The sequence below is a fragment of the Lactuca virosa genome, chromosome 5, assembly GCF_052849685.1.
Source record: "Lactuca virosa cultivar CGN04683 chromosome 5, Lactuca_virosa_CGN04683_v6, whole genome shotgun sequence".
Taxonomy (NCBI): Eukaryota; Viridiplantae; Streptophyta; class Magnoliopsida; order Asterales; family Asteraceae; genus Lactuca; species Lactuca virosa.
In genome coordinates, this window is record NC_136430.1 from 123772157 (window position 1) to 123793627 (window position 21471).

The window sequence follows — 21471 nt, forward strand, 5'->3', positions numbered from 1 at the left end:
TATAGGAAGCCGACAAAGTCTACATGAGCTACCTCATTCATCAAATAAGATTGGGAATCTTAGTGGAAATCCTCTGACCTGTAACCGTTAATCCCGTGTGAGCGAGGAAGATGTGTATGGATCTATGTGGGTTAACGCCCCATCCGTGGTTGTTGGCTACAACCCAATCGGTTTTACGGTGGACTATAGATCTATGCGGGTTGACGACCCCACCCGTGGTTGCTAGCTACAACCCAACGGTCTGCGGGTGACGAACTTTCCTATTGATTGTTATGGACCCAGCGTCGATGAAGCGTACGGGGGAAGTATTTACCTTGGTGGAATCCTTTATGGCACCAATGGCGGTTTTATTGTAGCACCAATGGAGGAACCATTGGTGGGATATCATTTAATCAGAGGTTTGTATGTCTAGCAGCGGTTACGGACTCGTGGTAGCACAACTTTAGAACCATTATACTTTATCGATATACAAGTATGAATGTTAAGTATAAGTTTCCCAAAGACTTATACTCTAAGTACAAGGAACTTGTAGGTATACTACTTGCTCATTAAGTAGACAATTATACCTAGCACACTTACTCGTATAGAATTGAAATATATTTATATGTAGCGGTTTTACTCGTATAGAATTGAAATAGATTTATACGTAGCGGTTTTACTCGTATAGAATTGAAATAAGATTTATACGTAGCGGTTTTACTCGTATAGAATTGAAATAAGATTTATATGTAGCAACCTTAGTTTGTATGGGATTACAATCATTTATTCATAATATGTGAAACTTATAGGTATATCACTTATTTAATAAGTAAACCATTATACCTAATATATATATATATATATATATATATATATATATATATATATATATATATATATATATATATATATATATATATATATATATAATGTTGGAGAGTCCAAATGATACTTTCAAAACTATACTTTTGAACTTGAGAAAAAGTGTTATTTTATATGGAGTCAAAACATGTGAACTCACCAACTTTATGTTGACGTATTTTAAAATGCATGTGTTTTCAGGAAGTTGATAACTATGATACAAGAAATGACGTTACACTGCCCGGTGTTTCCGCCGACGGCCGGGGTCTGACAATGATGAACTTCTAAAGTCACGCACATTAAAGTATGATAAGTAAATGTCGCTAATATTTTAACCGCAAAATAATCAATTTGAGCCTCATGTCTAAACGAATTTATTAATACATATAATTCAAATTAATTTAATTACCTTTAATTAATTTAACCAAACCATAATCACATAAATATTATCGTTCACTAGATAAAATAAACAACCTTAACCAATAGACTTAGTTCTCATTTACAATTAACTAGGGAAGTATCCCGCTTTGCGGGGGTTAGATTTCAATCCAACCGTTTGCTTTGAAATCAAATAAGGAGGCTCAAAATATCAGCACCCCAATAAAACAATCATCCAAAAAAACCCAAATAAAACAATGGTAACGTACTCATGATCCATATTCATTGATGTATTACAGTAAAAACCTAAGAAGGTTATTCAATTACAAAATCTGGCAATTTCACCACCCAAGCTTCTTCTTTAGTATCTTAAGAGCATCTTTTGTTTGGCTGCAAAATCAAAAACATAACAGCAAGATGGAATTACTAAAGATATCATCACCCCACAAAATAAAAACTATCATCAGCTTGTGAATTTCATCAACAAAGACTTTTTCAATGTAGCTTCAATTAAATGTATTAAATGGAGAGAGAAAGCAATCATATATGGTAATGAATTAAAAGATTGAAAATAGAATACTTATTATAATGGAAAAAAAGAAGTTATATCCAGGATCCACAGCATTATCAGTATTTGACATGTCTTAATGTGTCCTTCACCAGTCTAAACCTGCGATGATCTCCCACAAATCCACAAAAATTAATATGTAAAACCCTCAAAAGTTCAAAAGTGTTGAAAAAATTTCAACAGTAAAATCGGGTTGGTCCGGTGGTTCAATCGGTTGACCCATGACCCATCCGTCAAACCGGATAAAAAAAATCGTGTTTTTCAAAAGTGATTAGCACTTCGGATGCAGTACCTGGAGCAAACTGTAAAGGGTATTTTGGTCATTTCAACATGACACAACCAAAAGGCGTTATATCAACTCTTAATTTTCACCTGAAAACCAGTGATCTTTTTGTGGCGCGACTTCTTTACTTCACACCATCACCAAAGACACCATGAGAGCAAAGAGATGTCATTCCAGCAAGTGAAAAACAAAACATCAATCTTTTTCCTTGGAAGGTGCAACATTTCTTGTTTCCTGGAAGTTCTAGGGTTGAACTTACATATCCCCAAAAGATATAAATCCACGAAAATACAACATAACTTAAAAAAGAGTGTCCACCAGAAACTACTTTCCATTTTTTTACTATAAACACAACAACCATCATGAGCTATGACATCAATAAGGTATAAAAGATAGAAGCTTACTCAATGCACCAATTCAGTCTACTGCATGCATGGTTAATAACAATCACTATAAATTATTATAAAACTCAAAAGCGTTTAAAAAAAAGTACCTTCAATGTCAAATGTGGCTTTATGTCTAAGGCACATCCTATGTTCCTAAAAAAGAAAAAGAAATATCAATTCTAACCTTCAATATAACTTCAGGAAGGATACAATTTAGAAGTAACTCATACAACTTTCTCCAAACCTGGAACAACCTATAAACATATACACATAAAAAAAGATACAATGACAGCATATACACAGCGTACAATATGTATAAAGATAGAAGGTATAGACCTTTTAGGGCTCTGCTCTTTCATAATGTCAGCTGCTATCTCAGTTACATATTCTTCCCAATTAATTGGTGAAATTGATTATGTATTTGATCAATATTCTATCACCATTAACCAATGGTTGCAATTTCTAACTTTTATCAAAAAAAAAAAAATTACTGTAAGAAGCAGAGCATAGAGTTTGCACGTACCTGTGATTGTTGTTGTAGTCCATTACAGAGAATAATCAACATCTTTCACTATCTCTGAGTACAAACATATACAACATAATTAACAATCAGGTAGGAAGATGGTAGATCAAACCAACAGAAAAAAAAGAACACGAGAGGTGCTTATGTATTTACCATCCTGTAACAAATAAAAGTGTAATCTAAGAAGAAGAGATTGATGACATAGTTTACCAAGTAGAAAAACAGTCTTCATCAGATTTTTTCATTGAGGATTTTTGTTGACCAGTTGGTGTTCAAAACTAAAAAACCACAAATAACATAAAGTTATATTTCATAATGCGAATTCCTATTCTAATATCAAGGGTCAGATCCAAATAAACTCATGCAAAGGTGAAATTAAAGTCAATAAGATCTAAAAACACAAAAAGAAATTATGAAATTGAGAAAAAACTCACTTGTCTGTTAATCATGCCAAAGCCAAAGAAATTTCGTCGAGAGGTGCTGATCTGGTTATTCCAAGAAGTTCTCCACACAGGAATCGGAGGCTACAGACGACAGCGAGAATTCCATGATCGAGGGGTCGCAGCCACAGAAGATGAGCCACAATCGGCGGCCTTCTGCTCGTCTGGCCTAGACATGATGGCATGTTTGTGTCGTGTGTGTGTCTGTTACAGCAAAACAGAAATCCGAAGCACAGACGATCAACAAAATTAGTCATTTCGAGGCTAAGGACATATTGGGAAAATAAGTAAATTAGGATAATATCCACCGAAGAAAGGCATGGTGATCTGTATTTGCAAAATCGATTGAAAGAAAGGGGTTAAGGTTCAATAGCGCTTGTAGATGGAGAAATTGGAAAGGATTAACAGGGAAAGGAATAAATCAGTGGAAAAAAAAACCGTCTTTTAATTGTCGTCGATGGTCCGCACCACCGCCTTCGAGTGCTGCCCTCTTCCTAAAGCCCTAAACCGAAAGGAAGACGCCCAGTCGACATAAGGATAGGTCGACGACCTCCAATCGAAGATGGAAGCTTCATCGGTTTACAAAAAGAGAAGGTTAAGACTGTGCGGAAGCAGCCGAGTGAATATTTGGAGAGGCAGTGATTGGAAGCATCGACATAAACTGTATCAAGAGAAATCGGTTTGTATCTATTGGATGAGGGTGGCGGTGTAGGACACGTAGTAAAAGAAAAAAGCAGCTGAAGACACGTTACCAAGAACAGAACAGATTAAAAAATAAAAAATAATAAAAAAATCCAACCAATGGCAGGGAAGTCCTATTCACCAGGCACTTTTATATATATATATATATATATATATATATATATATATATATATATATATATATATATAAAATAAGACTTTACCTTATATTATGTTTATTTTGCAATTAAACCCGGTGTTAATTAGCCCAAAACATTAATTGAATCCACCCAACAATTAAAAGCCCAAATCTTAAATATGTGGTCATAAATATGTGGTCAGTTAGGTCAAGAGGTTGCCATACTTGCCTAGGCACCGCCCAATACCCTCCGCAGTCGGCAACACTCTCTTTCTGGCAAGGTTTCCATTTCCGGTGACAACATCATCTCCGACAACGGCATGGCCTCCGATGACCATCACCCCTTTCTCCGACTACATTTCTGCGAACCATTTTCCATATGCATGGGGGTTGAAGTTGTGGATCCCTTTTAGTCCTTCTTCGCACCTAAATCTCGCCTCCACCACCTTCCCGTCTGAGTTAGATTGTACAGTCGGTACAACTCACCCACTCTCACTCCTTCTCCCTACATTCTCATCTCCATATTTTCTGGAGGTTACATCCCTGTAACGAAGCTCCGACAACGACTAGTGGTGGTATTTAGCAAAATCCGATGAGATCTTGGTGGTGGTAGCCTCCCTCTCCTTCTCTCGTTTTCATCAATTTTGAGGCTCAAGGGATGAGAGAGTATGACTCATAATGTGTGCCTAGATGTTATTTAGGAAATGGAATCAAATGGCTTTCGAGAATGACATGATTTGTAGGTTCAAATGAAGCAAAATGTGGTTAGAGTATATGCATCGGGTTAGGGAAGAAGGTGACAACTCAAATTTGGAAAGTTGACTATAAGGTCCCCAGGGTTTGGTATGTTAATGCTTTTCACCATAATCTGAGATTTTATGATCAAACGAGTTCTACAAATTATAATCTAACCCCTGGACTAAATATATGCTATTTATATTAAATAAATAAGTTATTATTATTATTATTATTATTATTAGCATTTTTATAATGTCTTTTATTTAGTTACTTCATTTTTCAAACCTACAACATTTAGGTTTTAATTATACAAATGTCTGTTATTATTTATTAATAATATTTTGAAATCATTAAGTGGAAACGAGACGTTACACCTCTCTCCCACTTGAAGTAGATTTCGTCCTCGAAATCTACCAATACAAATTTCTTCTTAACAACCTCCAAGTCACATTTAGGTTTCTAAACCACTTCCTTGTGTATGAGTTTTCAGAACTCTATTCACTAGAGTCTACAATATACAATCATAAAGTCTTCACGTACAGTTGCATAATCCATCCATGAGTAAAACTCTCAAGAATCAAATTTTCATCCACTGAAGCTCTAGAGCTAACATTCTAAAGCAATCAATCACCTTCGGGAACAAATGTCATCTCGGTCCATAGCGAGAATCACATGAACCGATGATGAACGAGTACCATACACAACCTAACTAACGAACATGCTGATCAATAATTCACCGATAACTACATAACAAGATCCACGACTAACCATCATATGCCGACAAATTCTTATCAAGACGCAAGAACAAACCCCAAACAAATAACCCAACAAACAAAGACTAAACTAGCCTACATAACCAATCTGTTCTAGCATCACTCAGGACTAACCCTAGGAATAACTAAGCAAAGGATACAACCTAACACGACCGACGAGTCTGTTGATAGAATAACTTCAGGATTGATTTGCGGAAATATAAGTTAATCTCAGTGGATCTTTTGATAAGCTCAATAATAACGAAAAATACTGAATAATCAGGAAAGATATAACAGCAAGATTAATCAATAAATATAAGCACACATACTTAGTTGAATCGTAACAAGGTTTGCATTCGAACTCGAGTTAGTAAGTGATGAACAACATAAGCAACAAATGAAGATAATGAAGACTTGTATTCAATAAAGTGTAATACAGGGAAAGTCTTGAAGAAGTGGGTTCTAGATCGATCAACATGATCACCTATAAATAGCTGAACAAGTTACATCAAAAACAATAAAATGCTCCCAAGTAAGATGGCCATACTTGCTATATTTTGACTGACATGACACAGATGACTACTCAATGTCAGAAAAGGTGAACATTACTTTTGTGACATATATGATTACAATAGACAAAGTAAATTACTTTTCGGGTCGTTCTTCTCCACACCGGTATCAGGTCTTTAGTGATAACTCCCAAGTCTTCTTAGCAATAACTACTACCACAACATCAAGTCAGGAATTCGGTACTTCTTAGCTGTAGAGGGTCACTTCATGCTTCAACATAGTCATTTCAACCCAAGTGAATGATATGGTCCACCCATAGTCTTACAATCACTTTTGTATGATAAAGCGATTCTCCCCCACTTGAAATTGACTAGACTCCAACGACTTCATAACCATTCAAAATTTTGAGTCATTCCAATAACTGCACCACTTGGTTCCTAATAACCATACCTGACATCAAAGGCATAAGAGAACCCGAATCCTTCAAACCGAAATCCAAGAGTTCCAACACACATCTACAACACCACAATCAACAAGCAATCCATTCATAAATAATCAATCTAAACAAAACCATAGTTGATTAAAAAAATACCATTCAACAGATCATCCATGTTAACAACTAAAACAACGAAAACATAAACAACAAGATACTGATGACATCAACAATGTCACATCCGATCGAGATGAAGAGCTGATAGCTCATACCCCTGTCCTTGGAACTCCAGTCGTCCCATGCCATCCATCTGGTAACTTCCAAGCTAAAAGGTGTTGGATCCAAAATCACCCCTCCGCTCTCAAAGGATAATCAAAATTAGCATGGCCTGGATGACTGTAAAAGAAGCCCCTCTTGACCGTATCTGAAATATCTCAAAACTGACACACAACAAGTGCCCCGATGAATCTGGCGACACCTACCGTAAGATCTGTAAGTTTCTCAATCTCCTTACCGAAACTTAGTCACCTCATCCTTCTTGACTGTTGATGTCGATGAATGAACCTGATCATGTATCCTTTTCCATTGACGGATCTCCAACTCTTACTCCAACTCTCTCTCTCTCTCTCTCTCTCTCTCTCTATATATATATATATATATATATATATATATATATATATATATATATATATATATATCAATCTATCCATTTCTCTCTCTCTTTCTCTCTCTCTCCCTCTCTTCCAACTAAACCGGAAAGAGTCTTATGACTCGAGATGCTCACGTGCTCTTGGATTTCTGTTCAAAACATATCATGGTAGCGAGTCATCCTCAGCTTCTCCGTTGTAGCATACTGAAGGAAAATCAATGCTCTTTCTTTGAACTTGGCGGTGATCTCCTCCATTGTCTCTATAGTCTGCTCAATTGCCAAAAACTCTCAGGCCAACTGTTAAACCTCAATCACTAGCACAAACTCCTTCTTCAATTTGGTGACAAAATCCTCCCATGACATGGACTTGACCGCATCTGGTTCGAGGCCCAAAATGACCTCGCACCACCAATCTCTAGCTCTGACACGCAGAAGACACTCTACAAATTTTACATTGGCCTCCACGGGACAAAAGCTGGCGCGAAAGACACTCTCTGTATCGTCAATCCAACGTGTACTTATGATTGGCTCCGTAATCCCAAAGAAACAATATCAAACTCCCTGAAGGTAACCATATGACCCCATGGCCGACCAGCCTCCAACTCGGCCTATAGAATCCTAATCCGCTCGTCCAACACCAAAACCATCCCGTCTCTAAGAGTACTGATCATATCTGACCAAACCTCCCTAGCAAACCATGAAATCTCTACGGTAATTATGTCGCAAATATCCCTCTCACTCAGACGTGAATCACCAACATGAAAGGTTTCCATCCTGAATTTGAAATATAATGTGAACACATCAAAGTTAATGCATAATGCCAACCCATACTATGCATACCTACCTACAAGTTTCTTGGTATTCCTGTAACACTTCCTTGACCCAAGTATGGATCTTGTGATTTCAATAGTACGGGCCCAATACTACCTTCTACACTTATCCAAACTCATTCGAAGGACTATTCCAAGATTCCCAAGTCACTTAAAATCACTCCATTATACTCCTCACTAATATGCATACAACTAGCCATATGCAAAATACTACACTTCCTCGACTCTCTTTCTAGGACTCTCCTTTCCCGCAACCCGCAAGGATTATCAAGCCTCAACTAACTTGTAGGAAATGCCTCGCAATCACATGAGCTACCAGCATGGTCTTTTCCTTGAAATGTTATGGGCTACCCGCATGGTCTTACAAGTAAGTGTCATGGGCTACCCCCATGGTCTTTTCCTTGCAATGTCATGGGCTACCCCATGGTCTTACAAGCAACTTCAAATGGGCTACCCCCATGGTCTTTTCCTTGCAATTCCATGGGCTACCCCCATGGTCTTTTCCTTGTAATTCCATGAGTTATCCCCATGGTCTTACAAGAAATTTCCATGGGCTACCCCCATGGTTTTTCAAACAATACACAAAGTCATATGTAGTTAGGAATCAGATAGACACTCGAACCAGGGCCGAATATTACAGGTGTACAATTGGTGTGTCTGCACAGGGCCTATAATTTTATGGGGCCCCAAATTTTTTTAATCCTTTAATACTAGTTAGCCCAACCAAGGGAAAATAGATTGGGGAATTCAGGAACTGCCAACACTCACAGAATCAAGGAGCGGGAAAAAAAAAGAGGCAATCAATCGATCTTCAATCTCCCCTCTATTCTCTCGATATTAGCAAAAATCAAGGAAGCCCTTTCGTATCCTGCAACGCAACAGTCTCAAAATCCAATCCCAATGAGTCCAATAATTACGGTTCTTCCTTCTCTGTTTTCTTCATTCTTGTTTTCGCTCTCCATTCTCTGATTTCTGTATCCTCTCTGATTCTCTATTTCTCTCACAAACTCACAGTCTCACTTCCACTTAGAACTAGAAGTTAATCGGAGTTCGATCCCAAAGAGTTCGATAATCAGAATCTGATTTTAGAACCTGCACCAGGTGGCATCAAAAATCAAAATCAGAATCGTTGAATCGGTCTTTTCAAGAATCAATTCAGAATCAAAAAAAGGTACTTTAAAATCAAAATAGTTTTTTAGAATATCTCACATAAACTTGAGTTCTTGATAGTTGAAAACTTTGGTTTTGATTCTCTCGACAGGCCTTGGCTCGTGAACAGTAGAACAATGAATAGTGATAACTCTTTGGTTTTCAGAAAATCCTAAAATTCTTGGTTTTTCACTTTTTCAGAAACCTGGAAATCAATATGAAGGATTAACACTTTATCCTCTTTATGATTTTCTCTATTTTATGTTGATAATGGTTTTTACCTCTTTGGTTTTTAGTAATTTTTTTCATATTTATTTATATTTTTACAGGTGCATTGTATTTGATTTGTTCAGAATCGAAAACTAAGAACTGAGAAGGAAATCAAGGAATTTACAGATCTGTAATATCACAAATGAAGAAGACATCTAAAAATTAGGTGTTTCCTCTCCTTTTTTATACTTTACTACTTTAGACTTTAGTATGTCTCCTCGAATAAGAAAATATGAATCTGGACGTGAAAAACGTAAAAAGAAACAAAAATTGAAGTATCTACTAAAGCTTAAGAATGATCTATGGATAGGTTTATAATAAAACAAACAAAAGAAAAGCAAACTATTAATATTGATACTAATGTTGATAATGTTACTGTTAATGGAACTAATAGTGATAATGTTAATGTTAATGATGCTAATATAGATGATATTAATGTTGATGATAACAATTTTGATGAAGCTAATGTTAATGATAATAATTTTGATGATTGTAATAACATTTATACATTTGATATTTTCGATCCAACAAATTAGGAAACTCTAGATTCTAATATGGTAAATATTATAGCATTAGAAGGTCCTAAAAGATATTTATCTATTCAAAATATCCTAAAGATAAATATTTAAGAAGATTTTCTGCTTTATATTATCCTAGGGTTTTACCAGATAGGGAAAAATGTGATAGAGATTGGCTTGTTTATTCTAAACAACTTGATAAAATATTTTGTTTTTGTTGTAAAATATTCAGAAAAGGGTGTGGAAAAAATCAATTAGCAAATGAATGTTTTGGGGATTTGATGCATCTTAGCACTAGAATTAAAGACCATGAAACAAGTATAGAACATGAGAAAAATAAAACTATTTGGTATGATTTGCGTTTAATATTACAAAAAAATAAAACTATTGATAAAGAGACTAAAAAACAAATAGAAAAAGAAAAAAAATCGTTGGAGAAAAGTTTCATTGAGAATTGTTGATGTTAAATTTCTTGCTAAATATAATCTAGCTTTTCGTGGTACTAAGGAGAAATTGTATGAAAGTAACAATGAAAATTTCTTAGGCTTAATCGAAATGTTAGTTGAGTTTGATGTGGTTCTCCATGAGCATGTTCAACGTATAACAATTGATGGTATCCATAATCAATATCTTGGGCATAGTATACAAAATGAATTAATATTTTTGCTTTCTCATGAAATAAAATATATGATTATTAAAGAAATAAAAAAAGCAAAATATTTTTCTATAATACTTGATTGTAGACCTTACATAAGTCACCAAGAGCAAATGACCTTGATTTTAAGATATGTAGATGTATCATCGGGTTCTGTTTGCATCAAGGAATCCTTTTTAGGGTTTTTGGATGTAAATGATACAACCGGCCAAGAATTTTTTGATGTTTTACAAAATGAAATGAATTTGCTTGATCTAGACAATAATAATGTGCGTGGACAAGGTTATGACAATGGGTCAAATATGAAAGGAAAACATCAAGGAGTGCAAAAAAAGCTTTTGGATATAAATTCAAGAGCTTTTTACACTTCTAGTGGTTGTCATAGTGTAAATTTAACTTTATGTGATATGGCTAATACTTGTGGTAAAGCAAAAGGTTTTTTTGGAACCATACAACGTATTTATACAATCTTTGCAAATTCGACTAAAAGATTGCAAGTTTTAAAAGATAATGTGAAAGGATTAACTCCTACATCTTTGTCATCCACTCGTTGGGAGAGTCGTGTTGATAGTGTAAAAGCAATAAGATTTCAAATTTTAGATATTAAAAAGGCATTACTTCAAATTGCTAAAAATGATAATGATCCAAAAATAAAAAGGTGAAGCGAAATCCTTAGCAAAAAATGAACTTGGTAACTTTGAGTTTATAATGGCTCTGGTAATTTGGTATGAAATGTTAAATACTATTAATTTAGTTAGCAAACAATTGCAATCAAAATATATGCTTATTAATGTTGCTATGGAAAAAATAAAGGGGCTTATTTCTTTTTTTAAAGAATATAGAGAAGTTGGTTTTTTAAATGCTTTAAAAATTGCAAAAGAAATTGCCTTGGAAATGAACATTAAGCCAATGTTTCCTCAAAAACGTGAAGTTAAAGTAAAAAAACATTTTGATGAAACTTCAAATGATACGTCTTCTAGTGTTTCAAAATCCCCACAAGAGTCTTTTAGGGTAAAATATTTTCTATACATTTTTTATCAAGCAAAATTTTCTCTAACTACAAGGTTTGAAAAATATTAACAATATGATAATATTTTTGGGTTTTCATTTAACTCTGAAAAATTACGTTCATTAGATGATATGAGCTTAAAGTCATGTTGTAAGACTCTTGAAACTTCACTTAAACAAGATGAACAATCAAATATTAATGGAAATGATTTATATGTTGAATTAAAATTACTTCTACAGCTTTTACCTAAAGAAAAAATGATAGCAGTAGATATTCTAGATTTTTTAAAACGTGTTGCTTGCTTTCCTAATACATCTATTGCACATAGAATTTTTGTAACGACGTAAATTTTCAAACAATTTTTCATTTTTCAAACAACATGATTATCATTTAAACATTCTCAAATCTCATGTTCAACAATTGTCATCAAATAAAACATATCCCAATATCACAATTAAAATCCTCGGTCTGTGTGTACGGATCATGCCGGTGCCTTCCCGCGATCGTCACTAGTACCTGAAACACATAACACATAACACTGTAAGCATAAATGCTTAGTGACTTCCCCAAAATACCACATATAACACATATTAGTCACTCGAGGCTATAACTCTGTGAGCCCACTGGCCCTAACTCTGTGGACCCTCTGGTCCTAACTCTGTGGACCTTCCAGTCCTAACTCTGTAAACTCTGGAATACACACAGCATAAATCACATAGAAATAATACAGTGCAACACATCACATACATAGCATACAAGATACTCTGTCACATAACTCTTCTTACCACTCAAGGTAAAGTATAGTGAGAAGACTCACCTCGGGTGACTTGGTAAATCTCGAACTCGGAAATACTGATCTAGCCTCCGCCTAATCACATAAAATAATTACTCTAATAAATACGACTCTCAAAGGCTAGGCTATTCCTTCTCTAAGTTCTCTCAGGAGGGTAAAAGACCATTTTACCCCTCCAATGGCTCAAAAGTCCAAACATTGACTGGACCCTAAAAGTCAACGAAAGTCAATGGTCAACTTTGACCAGACTCGTCGAGTGCACATAGGTGACTCGGCGAGTCCAAGCGTGTCCTCTGGGTCTATCTAAACCTCACTCGACTCGCCGAGCGAACCTTCCACTCGACGAGTCACCACTGGTCATGAATCGCGGGTCAACCTGACTCGACTCGCCGAGTCCCCTTATAGACTCGGCGAGTTCCTTCCATGGCAACACTCAAACGACCTTCTGAGGTCAGATCTGCTTCACCAACTAGTAGATCTAACCTTCTAGCATTCAAAAGTCACGTAAAGGTTCGAACTTTAGGCCCATGCATCACACTATCATCTCTATATGCCAAAATAACCCTTAATATAATAACCTAGGCCCCAAAACTCATAAAGGATTGCATAAAGCTGAAGAATAGGGACTCTCTAGACCTCTCAAGGTCCAGATCTGATAATATTGTCACCAGGGGACATCACACACACAAGATCTCTTACCAAAGTGAAGAGATGAAACCCTAGATTCATGAAATCTATTACTCAAATGAAGATAGACATGAATCCTTACCTCCCACAGCAGCTCTGAACGAAATGATGGAAGATTTGAGTCCCACACGTCAGCCTAGCTTGAAATCCTTCCTTCCCTTTGCTAAAACACACCAAAGAATGATGAATTAGCCCTCCTCTTGCACTACAAGCTTTCTCTCTTCTCTCTAGGGTTTCTCAGGGGAAGGTGGCCGCAATTGAGGCTATAAATGCCTTTAAATAGGTCCCAAACCCAGGAAATTAGGGTTTCTCTGCCCAGCACCTACTCGGCGAGTCCCTCCTCTGACTCGTCGAGTCCATTCATTAAATCCACGCGGCAATCTCGACTCGACTCGGTGAGTCGGTCCCTCAACTCGTCGAGTCCCTTCTTAAATCTCAAGATTAACATACACAATAATGTCTCTGAAAATCCGAATGTTACAATTCTCCCCCACTTGAATTAGATTTCGCCCTCGAAATCAGTCCTCCACAACATATAGATCTAATCCAATAACCAAACAGCACCAGCGAAAGGGTCTCATACCACACAACTATCTTCCTCTCTGGACACCTGAATCCAACAGGAACTCCTCCCTGGAAAAGGACAAATCCAACTGCCACTACGCTACCCCTTCTGACTCTCCAGAATCTGGAACTCTAGTAGCCTGACACACAGCCAGACCGCCCTCTTCAGATGTCACCACGTTATTCGCTCCTAGAATAACAAACCCTGATAGCTCACTGCCCCTCTGATTCTCTAGTGGGGACCAGTAAAACAAGTCCATGCCCAAAACTGGCTACCGATCACTCGTCCCAGACATGATAAAAAATCCAGATCATATACCAAGGAATGGAAGGATCACATCACACCAGGGACTCATCCACTGTACTGTAATCACAACCCCTCTGAACAACGAACCCTCAACACCCTGTCCTCAGACACGAACAATGACCATGCTTGTTCAGAAGCGTCCTCCGACATCTGACAAGCATAAACCTCAGCTCCCTTCTCAATATCCCTTTCAAGACTGAGCGTCAGGTCATCTCCCGACCCAGCAATTGAACCTCCAAAGGTTACCCATTGCGTGTACCAACACGCCTCGCTGACTTCCTTATCAATGCAACTATCTCGGCTCTGTGTGACACACGAGTCACGAAGTTCGCTTCACCTCAAGCGAGTACGGAATTCGACTCGCTCTCGACCTCTGCCGTCTACTACTCATTAGTTCCATGTGTTTCGCGGTTTTCTCATACCAACGAATTGACCCACTCCGGTCTAAGACACCAGATGGAACAATACCCCCTTCCAAATGAAGTGCATCTCTGAATCTGGAATTTCATTCCGTCTACTCAATACACCACTAGAATCGAACTCAACTCAAGAGTCTGATCCGGCACAGAATTGGAACCACTCGTCCCAACGAACCACTCAACCCATAACTCATGACCCGCAACTCATGCGTTCCTCACTTATCCACTTCCCTTTGGTTGCGACAACCATTACTCAATTTCAAAATATAACGACTCCCGACAAATATGGAGACCCCAGTCTTGCCCTTGGTTCGACCACCAGGCTCCCACAAAATCAAATATTAGGGCTACCCAAGCCCAAAAATCTTCTGCGCCACGCTCTGGTCAGAGAGCACTTCGTCACAACATTCTCTTGCTGACTAGTGGGTACCACGGCTCCCCGCAGTATCACAACGACCTCTCACTGAACAGTGAGTACTACGGCTCCCCGCAGCATCACCACAACCCCTCACTGAATATAGAGTACTGCGGCTCCCCGTAGCATCACCGCAACCTCTCACTGAATAGTGAGTACTACGGCTCCCCGTACCATCACCGCAACCTCTCACTGAATAGTGAGTACTACTGCTCCCCGTAGCATCACCGCAACCTCACTGAATAGTGAGTACTACGGCTCCCCGTTGCATCACCGCAACCTCTCTCTGAATAGTGAGTACTACGGCTCCCCGTAGCATCACCGCAACCTCTCACTGAATAGTGAGTACTACGGCTCCCCGTAGCATCACCGCAACCTCTCGCTGAATAGTGAGTACTACGGCTCCCCGCAGTATCACAACACCCTCTCGCTGACTGGCAATTACTGCGGCTTCCCGCAGTATCACCGCACTCTCTCGCACTAACTCATGGATGCTACAGCTCTCTGTAGTCTTACCGTGCTTTCTCTTACCACTCCACGATCTCATCCTCAAGTCGACGCCATCCTGCGTTCACTCACTCATGCTCTGCGACCGAGCGTAGATAGATACACACACCCATCCCGGCTATGCATCACTACTTCGGACGACCACTGCCGTGACAAAACTTCTTTTTCTCGCTGCTATTCACATTCTCAGATAATCCCGTTTGGTGTCAATTAGCTGAAGGGCCCCCACCGGAACCATAGACACTTATACACCACTTGACATCTCATAACTCAAGTCTCGAAATAATCCGAAACTTATAACATTAAACTCGGATACCTCGGAATACTCCATCTCCCAAACTGAAACACGGAGAAATCGCCAACGGCTCAGAATACGAAAATGACCCTCCGAAACTCTTTCCTCTATTGCTCAGAACCAAGCGAGATTACGCATGCCGTCCCGGAAATTGGCTGCCTGATCATCTCTTACCCTTTCCAAAAAGCATAGAATAGTCCATTCATCGAACCAAAATCTCCCAACTACCGAAGTATCCCTATGAACCAACCACCTCGAAAAATTCTTATCTGCCACAAGGCCTCTGACCAACGGCCACCTGCCGTGCAGACACTCATCCTTTCTTGAACGCGGACAACATGCATTAACTCCCTCTGCAACTCACCTCGACCACCGATAACCCTAGTCTCGGGAATCCGCACCGCATGTCTCTATATCCAGTTCTCTAACCACTCTTGAACAAACCTCTGATCTCCTCAAAAAGTACCCGGTTCTCCCCCACTCAGGGGTCGAACCATCACCAATTGGTTCACCAACAATCTATCCCACAGACTGTTTTTACCAGTAACATCGCACCTACTCTTGGAAGGTGATACACTATGCTCACTGATCTCCCCGATGGAGATCAAACAACTCCAAATACCCCGAATCTCAGATGGAATCCTCAGAAGCTTCTCATCATTACTGCCTCTAGTCATTCAGAATCTCGCACCATCCCACTACCGGACATCTCAACTGTCCAGTAGTAACCCTGACTCTCTGTTTGAAAATAATGAACTAACATACTCCTCATCCTCGACTCCTCAACTGACGTCCCATCACGTGAGTTATCCTAAGAGCAGAGACCTCATTTCCATACACGATACCCATCATAGACACTAAGAGCCACCGCTCCGATATACTCCTCTTGACCGTCCGTTGCTACAGCTAACACATGCCCTACTATGCTCAAATAGGGTGTATCCTGATCCTTGACCGTCTCAGTTCCCGCTGACAACCTGCTCCTGCTATATCCTTACCTCGCGGCAGACATACTGCCCCAGATACTCCGATGAAAGATCGTAACCAAAGCCACCCCACAGGGCTCACCCCCAACCTCGGAAACCGAATATCTCAATACCTCTCCTGCTTCCCACTGGAACAGAAATAGCACCGCTCAGGTCACAGAAAATGACATTTCCACTATCGGCCAGTCGCTCAGCCCAGATCGTATTCTCCCATAACGCACCATCCCTACACATCCCTGAGTCTTGCGACTCCAACTAGCATCTCACCAACCATTCCTCGAAGCTAACTCGATTTCCCTTTCAAGGGATGCTCCACTAAAATTCGTTCATCATGGCCCTCTAGCCCCATACTCTTTCACATCTGATCTCAGACTGACCAATCACAACAGAATAACTGGCAGAGCCAGTAACACTAACCGCCACGGGTCATGGTACTCGAACCATGTGGCCACCTCTCGATCTGCTATGAATCATGGTACCCGAACCATGTTTTCTCTTCTCAATTCGCTACAATCATGGTACTCGAACCATGTTCTCTCTTCTCAGTCTGCTATGGATCATGGTACTCGAACCATGACATCACCTCTCGATCTGCTACAAATCATGGTACTCGAACCATGAAATCACCTCTCGATCTGCTACAAATCATGGTACTCGAACCATGAAATCACCTCGCGATCTGCTACAAATCATGGTACTCGAACCATGAAATCACCTCGCGATCTGCTACAAATCATGGTACTCGAACCATGAAATCACCTCGCGATCTGCTACAAATCATGGTACTCGAACCATGAAATCACCTCTCGATCTGCTACAAATCATGGTACTCGAACCATGAAATCACCTCGCGATCTGCTACAAATCATGGTACTCGAACCATGAAATCACCTCGCGATCTGCTACAAATCATGGTACTCGAACCATGAAATCACATCGCGATCTGCTACAAATCATGGTACTCGAACCATGAAATCACCTCTCGATCTGCTACTTAAAATCTTCGGAATGTTCCCTGTATCGAGTATGGGTCCTCTACTTTCAGTAGTACGGGCCCATACTACCTGCCACATCTACCCATACTTTCTGCACGGACCATCCCCGAGTTCCTAAGTAGCTGCTCAACCTTATCGATCACCAATCTTGTCACGTGTGTTCGCTCCTCTGCGAAATGCTCTACTCTGTCAGCGTACTCATCTGACTAGGGTCACCCTTTCCTAGGCTCTTCCTAGGTTCTCACACTTCTCTGCCATCAGCTGCTGAAGAACTCCTTATGATGCCAGCCATCTACCTCCTGAATATCGTCATATTCACTTAGTAGGTGACTCCCATCATCAAGAGTTCCACAAAGCACGAAGCAAGCAGCATTCGGGCATCGAATATCTCTACTAACATGTAAAATCACTCTAGGTTATTGCCCACTTGCTCTCCTCATACTCAAAGGATATCACCGAACTCAAGCAACTTTACCCCACGCGGGCATCTGACTACTCTCTCAGTAGACTCCTCAAATGCTCATCTAGGTATCTCGCCTAGATTACTTCTCTACTCAGATCCCTCTCTAAAAGGATTCCTGCTGGATACTCATACTCGAAGGCACATCACATATAACATCAACTCATAGGCTAAGGCATCACAAATCAGGTCACTCTAGTCCTAAAATATGAAATACTTAGCCTATCTCTAGCATGTATAGTATATCATATAATATCTCATAACACATAATGTAAGGGTATTTTGGGAAATCACCGTTCGGGCGCTGGCTGACCGTACACACTGCTCTGTTCTGCTCGCCTCAAAACCTTTTACTCTTTTTAGAAAAATTGTTTTATTGCGAAAAATTCCTCAAATCCTCAGTTTGAGTTCAGATACGCCCGAAGGTGCGTCCGAATCCCTCAAACCAAGACTCTGATACCAACTTGTAAGGACGTAAATTTTCAAACAATTTTTCATTTTTCAAACAACATGATTATCATTTAAACATTCTCAAATCTCATGTTCAACAATTGTCATCAAATAAAACATATCCCAAGATCACAATTAAAATCCTCGGTCTGTGTGTACGGATCATGCCGGCGCCTTCCCACGATCGTCACTAGTACCTGAAACACATAACACATAACACTGTAAGCATAAATGCTTAGTGACTTCCCCAAAATACCACATATAACACATATTAGCCACTCGAGGCTATAACTCTGTGGGCCCACTGGCCCTAACTCTGTGGACCCTCTGGTCCTAACTCTGTGGACCTTCCGGTCCTAACTCTGTAAACTCTGGAATACACACAGCATAAATCACATAGAAATAATGCAGTGCAACACATCACATACATAGCATACAAGATACTCTGTCACATAACTCTTCTTACCACTCAAGGTAAAGTATAGTGAGAAGACTCACCTCGGGTGACTCGGTAAATCTCGAACTCGGAAATACTGATCTAGCCTCCGCCTAATCACATAAAATAATTACTCTAATCAATACGACTCTCAAAGGCTAGGCTATTCCTTCTCTAAGTTCTCTCAGGAGGGTAAAAGACCATTTTACCCCTCCAATGGCTTAAAAGTCCAAACATTGACTGGACCCTAAAAGTCAACGAAAGTCAACGGTCAACTTTGACCAGACTCGTCGAGTGCACATAGGTGACTCGGCGAGTCCAAGCGTGTCCTCTGGGTCTATCTAAACCTCACTCGACTCGCCGAGCGAACCTTCCACTCGACGAGTCACCACTGGTCATGAATCGCGGGTCAACCCGACTCGACTCATCGAGTCCCCTTATGGACTCGGCGAGTTCCTTCCATGGCAACACTCAAATGACCTTCTGAGGTCAGATCTGCTTCACCAACTAGTAGATCTAACCTTCTAGCACTCAAAAGTCACGTAAAGGTTCGAACTTTAGGCTCATGCATCACACTATCATCTCTATATGCCAAAATAACCTAGGCCCCAAAACTCATAAAGGATTGCATAAAGCTGAAGAATAGGGACTCTCTGGACCTCTCAAGGTCCAGATCTGATAATATTGTCACCAGGGGACATCACACACACAAGATCTCTTACCAAAGTGAAGAGATGAAACCCTAGATTCATGAAATCTATTACTCAAATGAAGATAGACATGAATCCTTACCTCCCACAGCAGCTCTGAACGAAATGATGGAAGATTTGAGTCCCACAAGTCAGCCTAGCTCGAAATCCTTCCTTCCCTTTGCTAAAACACACCAAAGAATGATGAATTAGCCCTCCTCTTGCACTACAAGCTTTCTCTCTTCTCTCTAGGGTTTCTCAGGGGAAGGTGGCCGCAATTGAGGCTATAAATGCCTTTAAATAGGTCCCAAACCCAGGAAATTAGGGTTTCTCTGCCCAGCACCTACTCGGCGAGTCCCTCCTCTGACTCGTCGAGTCCATTCATTAAATCCACGCGGCAATCTCGACTCGACTCGGCGAGTCGGTCCCTCAACTCGTCGAGTCCCTCCTTTAATCTCAAGATTAACATACACAATAATGTCTCTGAAAATCCGGATGTTACAATTTTATTAACTATTCCTATTACTGTTGCATCTACAGGAAGAAGTTTTTCCAAATTGAAGATATTGAAGTCTTACTTACGATTTACAATGACACAAGAACGGCTTAATGGATTGGCTTTGATTAAAATTGAAAGAAATTTTTTGGATAAAATTATTTATGAGGAATTAATTGAGAAATTTGTTTCAGCCAATACTAGGAGGATGACACTTTTTAAGTAGAGACAAGTGTTTTTTTTTGTATTATTTTGAATGAATTTTAACTTACATTGCAATACAAAATAAAAAATTAAAATTGTTTTGCACATCTATTTAGATTTTTCAAGTTTTGAGGCCTATTTTTACTAATTTGCATAGGGCCTCCAAAATCTCCCGGTCGGCCCTGAGTCGAACAAATAATCCACCCAAGAGCGCAGAATCAAACAAGAACATCACAATCAGGCATTAGACCAAGAGTTCTCAGGCTATCCAACTTAGACTACATAGAATCCATGCTATCACTACCACATAACCATATATCGTAAAATCATAATATAAACTAACAGACTACATTTCCTTGGCAACTAGTCTTGCCTAGTTACCCTGCCCTTGACCACTTATCAATGGCGTCCTTTGCTAGTCGAACATACATAATATTGATAACCGGCCTTTTTCAATTATCCTAAGCAATCATAACTCCTTACAATACCATACAATCAACAGGCAAGACCTTACCAATTTAGCATACCGTGACACCAAGTTTCCTACAATATACATGCATAACACAGAATCATCCTAGATAACTAGCATACTTGTACTCTAATAGAAAGGATATAGAATGGGATACATGGCATAGTGAGAATCAACTGAACAGGAAACACAAAGTAAAACCACTGGAGTGTCTAAGATAAATTATCATCTCTTTGAGCACTTACAACCGTATTAATAATCCTCACTAAGCCAATATTTCAAATATTGTTTATTAATATTTCCTAATATATGTTATTCACTTTCATCATCATATTGGTAATGATAAACTTCTAAAGTCATTCACATTGAAGTACTATAAGTAAATTTCGTTAATATTTTAACCGCAAATAATAACTTTGAGCCTCAAGTCCAAACAAATTTATTAATACATATAATTCAAATTAAATTAATTGCCTTTAATTAATTAACCGAACCATAATCACATAAATATTATAGTCCACTAGATAAAATAAACGAACTTAATTAAC

At 39.0% G+C, this 21471-nt stretch overlaps 1 long non-coding RNA gene and 1 pseudogene across 3 annotated transcripts; one reads left to right on the forward strand and one right to left on the reverse strand.

Annotated features, from left to right (window-relative positions):
- Positions 1-1333: 1333 nt before the first annotated feature.
- Positions 1334-4961, reverse strand: LOC145116288 (uncharacterized). Of its 3 annotated transcripts, none has more exons than XR_013711977.1 (5): positions 4464-4961; positions 3413-3622; positions 3189-3256; positions 2979-3032; positions 1334-2608 (listed from the first exon to the last, which is right to left on the reverse strand). It is a non-coding gene; the product is annotated as an uncharacterized LOC145116288 (long non-coding RNA). The 3 variants fall into 3 exon arrangements; XR_013711976.1 differs by having other exon boundaries at positions 1334-1608; positions 1799-3032; XR_013711975.1 differs by having other exon boundaries at positions 1334-3032.
- A 4910-nt stretch (positions 4962-9871) lies between these two features.
- LOC145111701 (uncharacterized) lies at positions 9872-20476 on the forward strand (annotated as a pseudogene).
- The last annotated feature ends 995 nt before the right edge of the window (positions 20477-21471 follow it).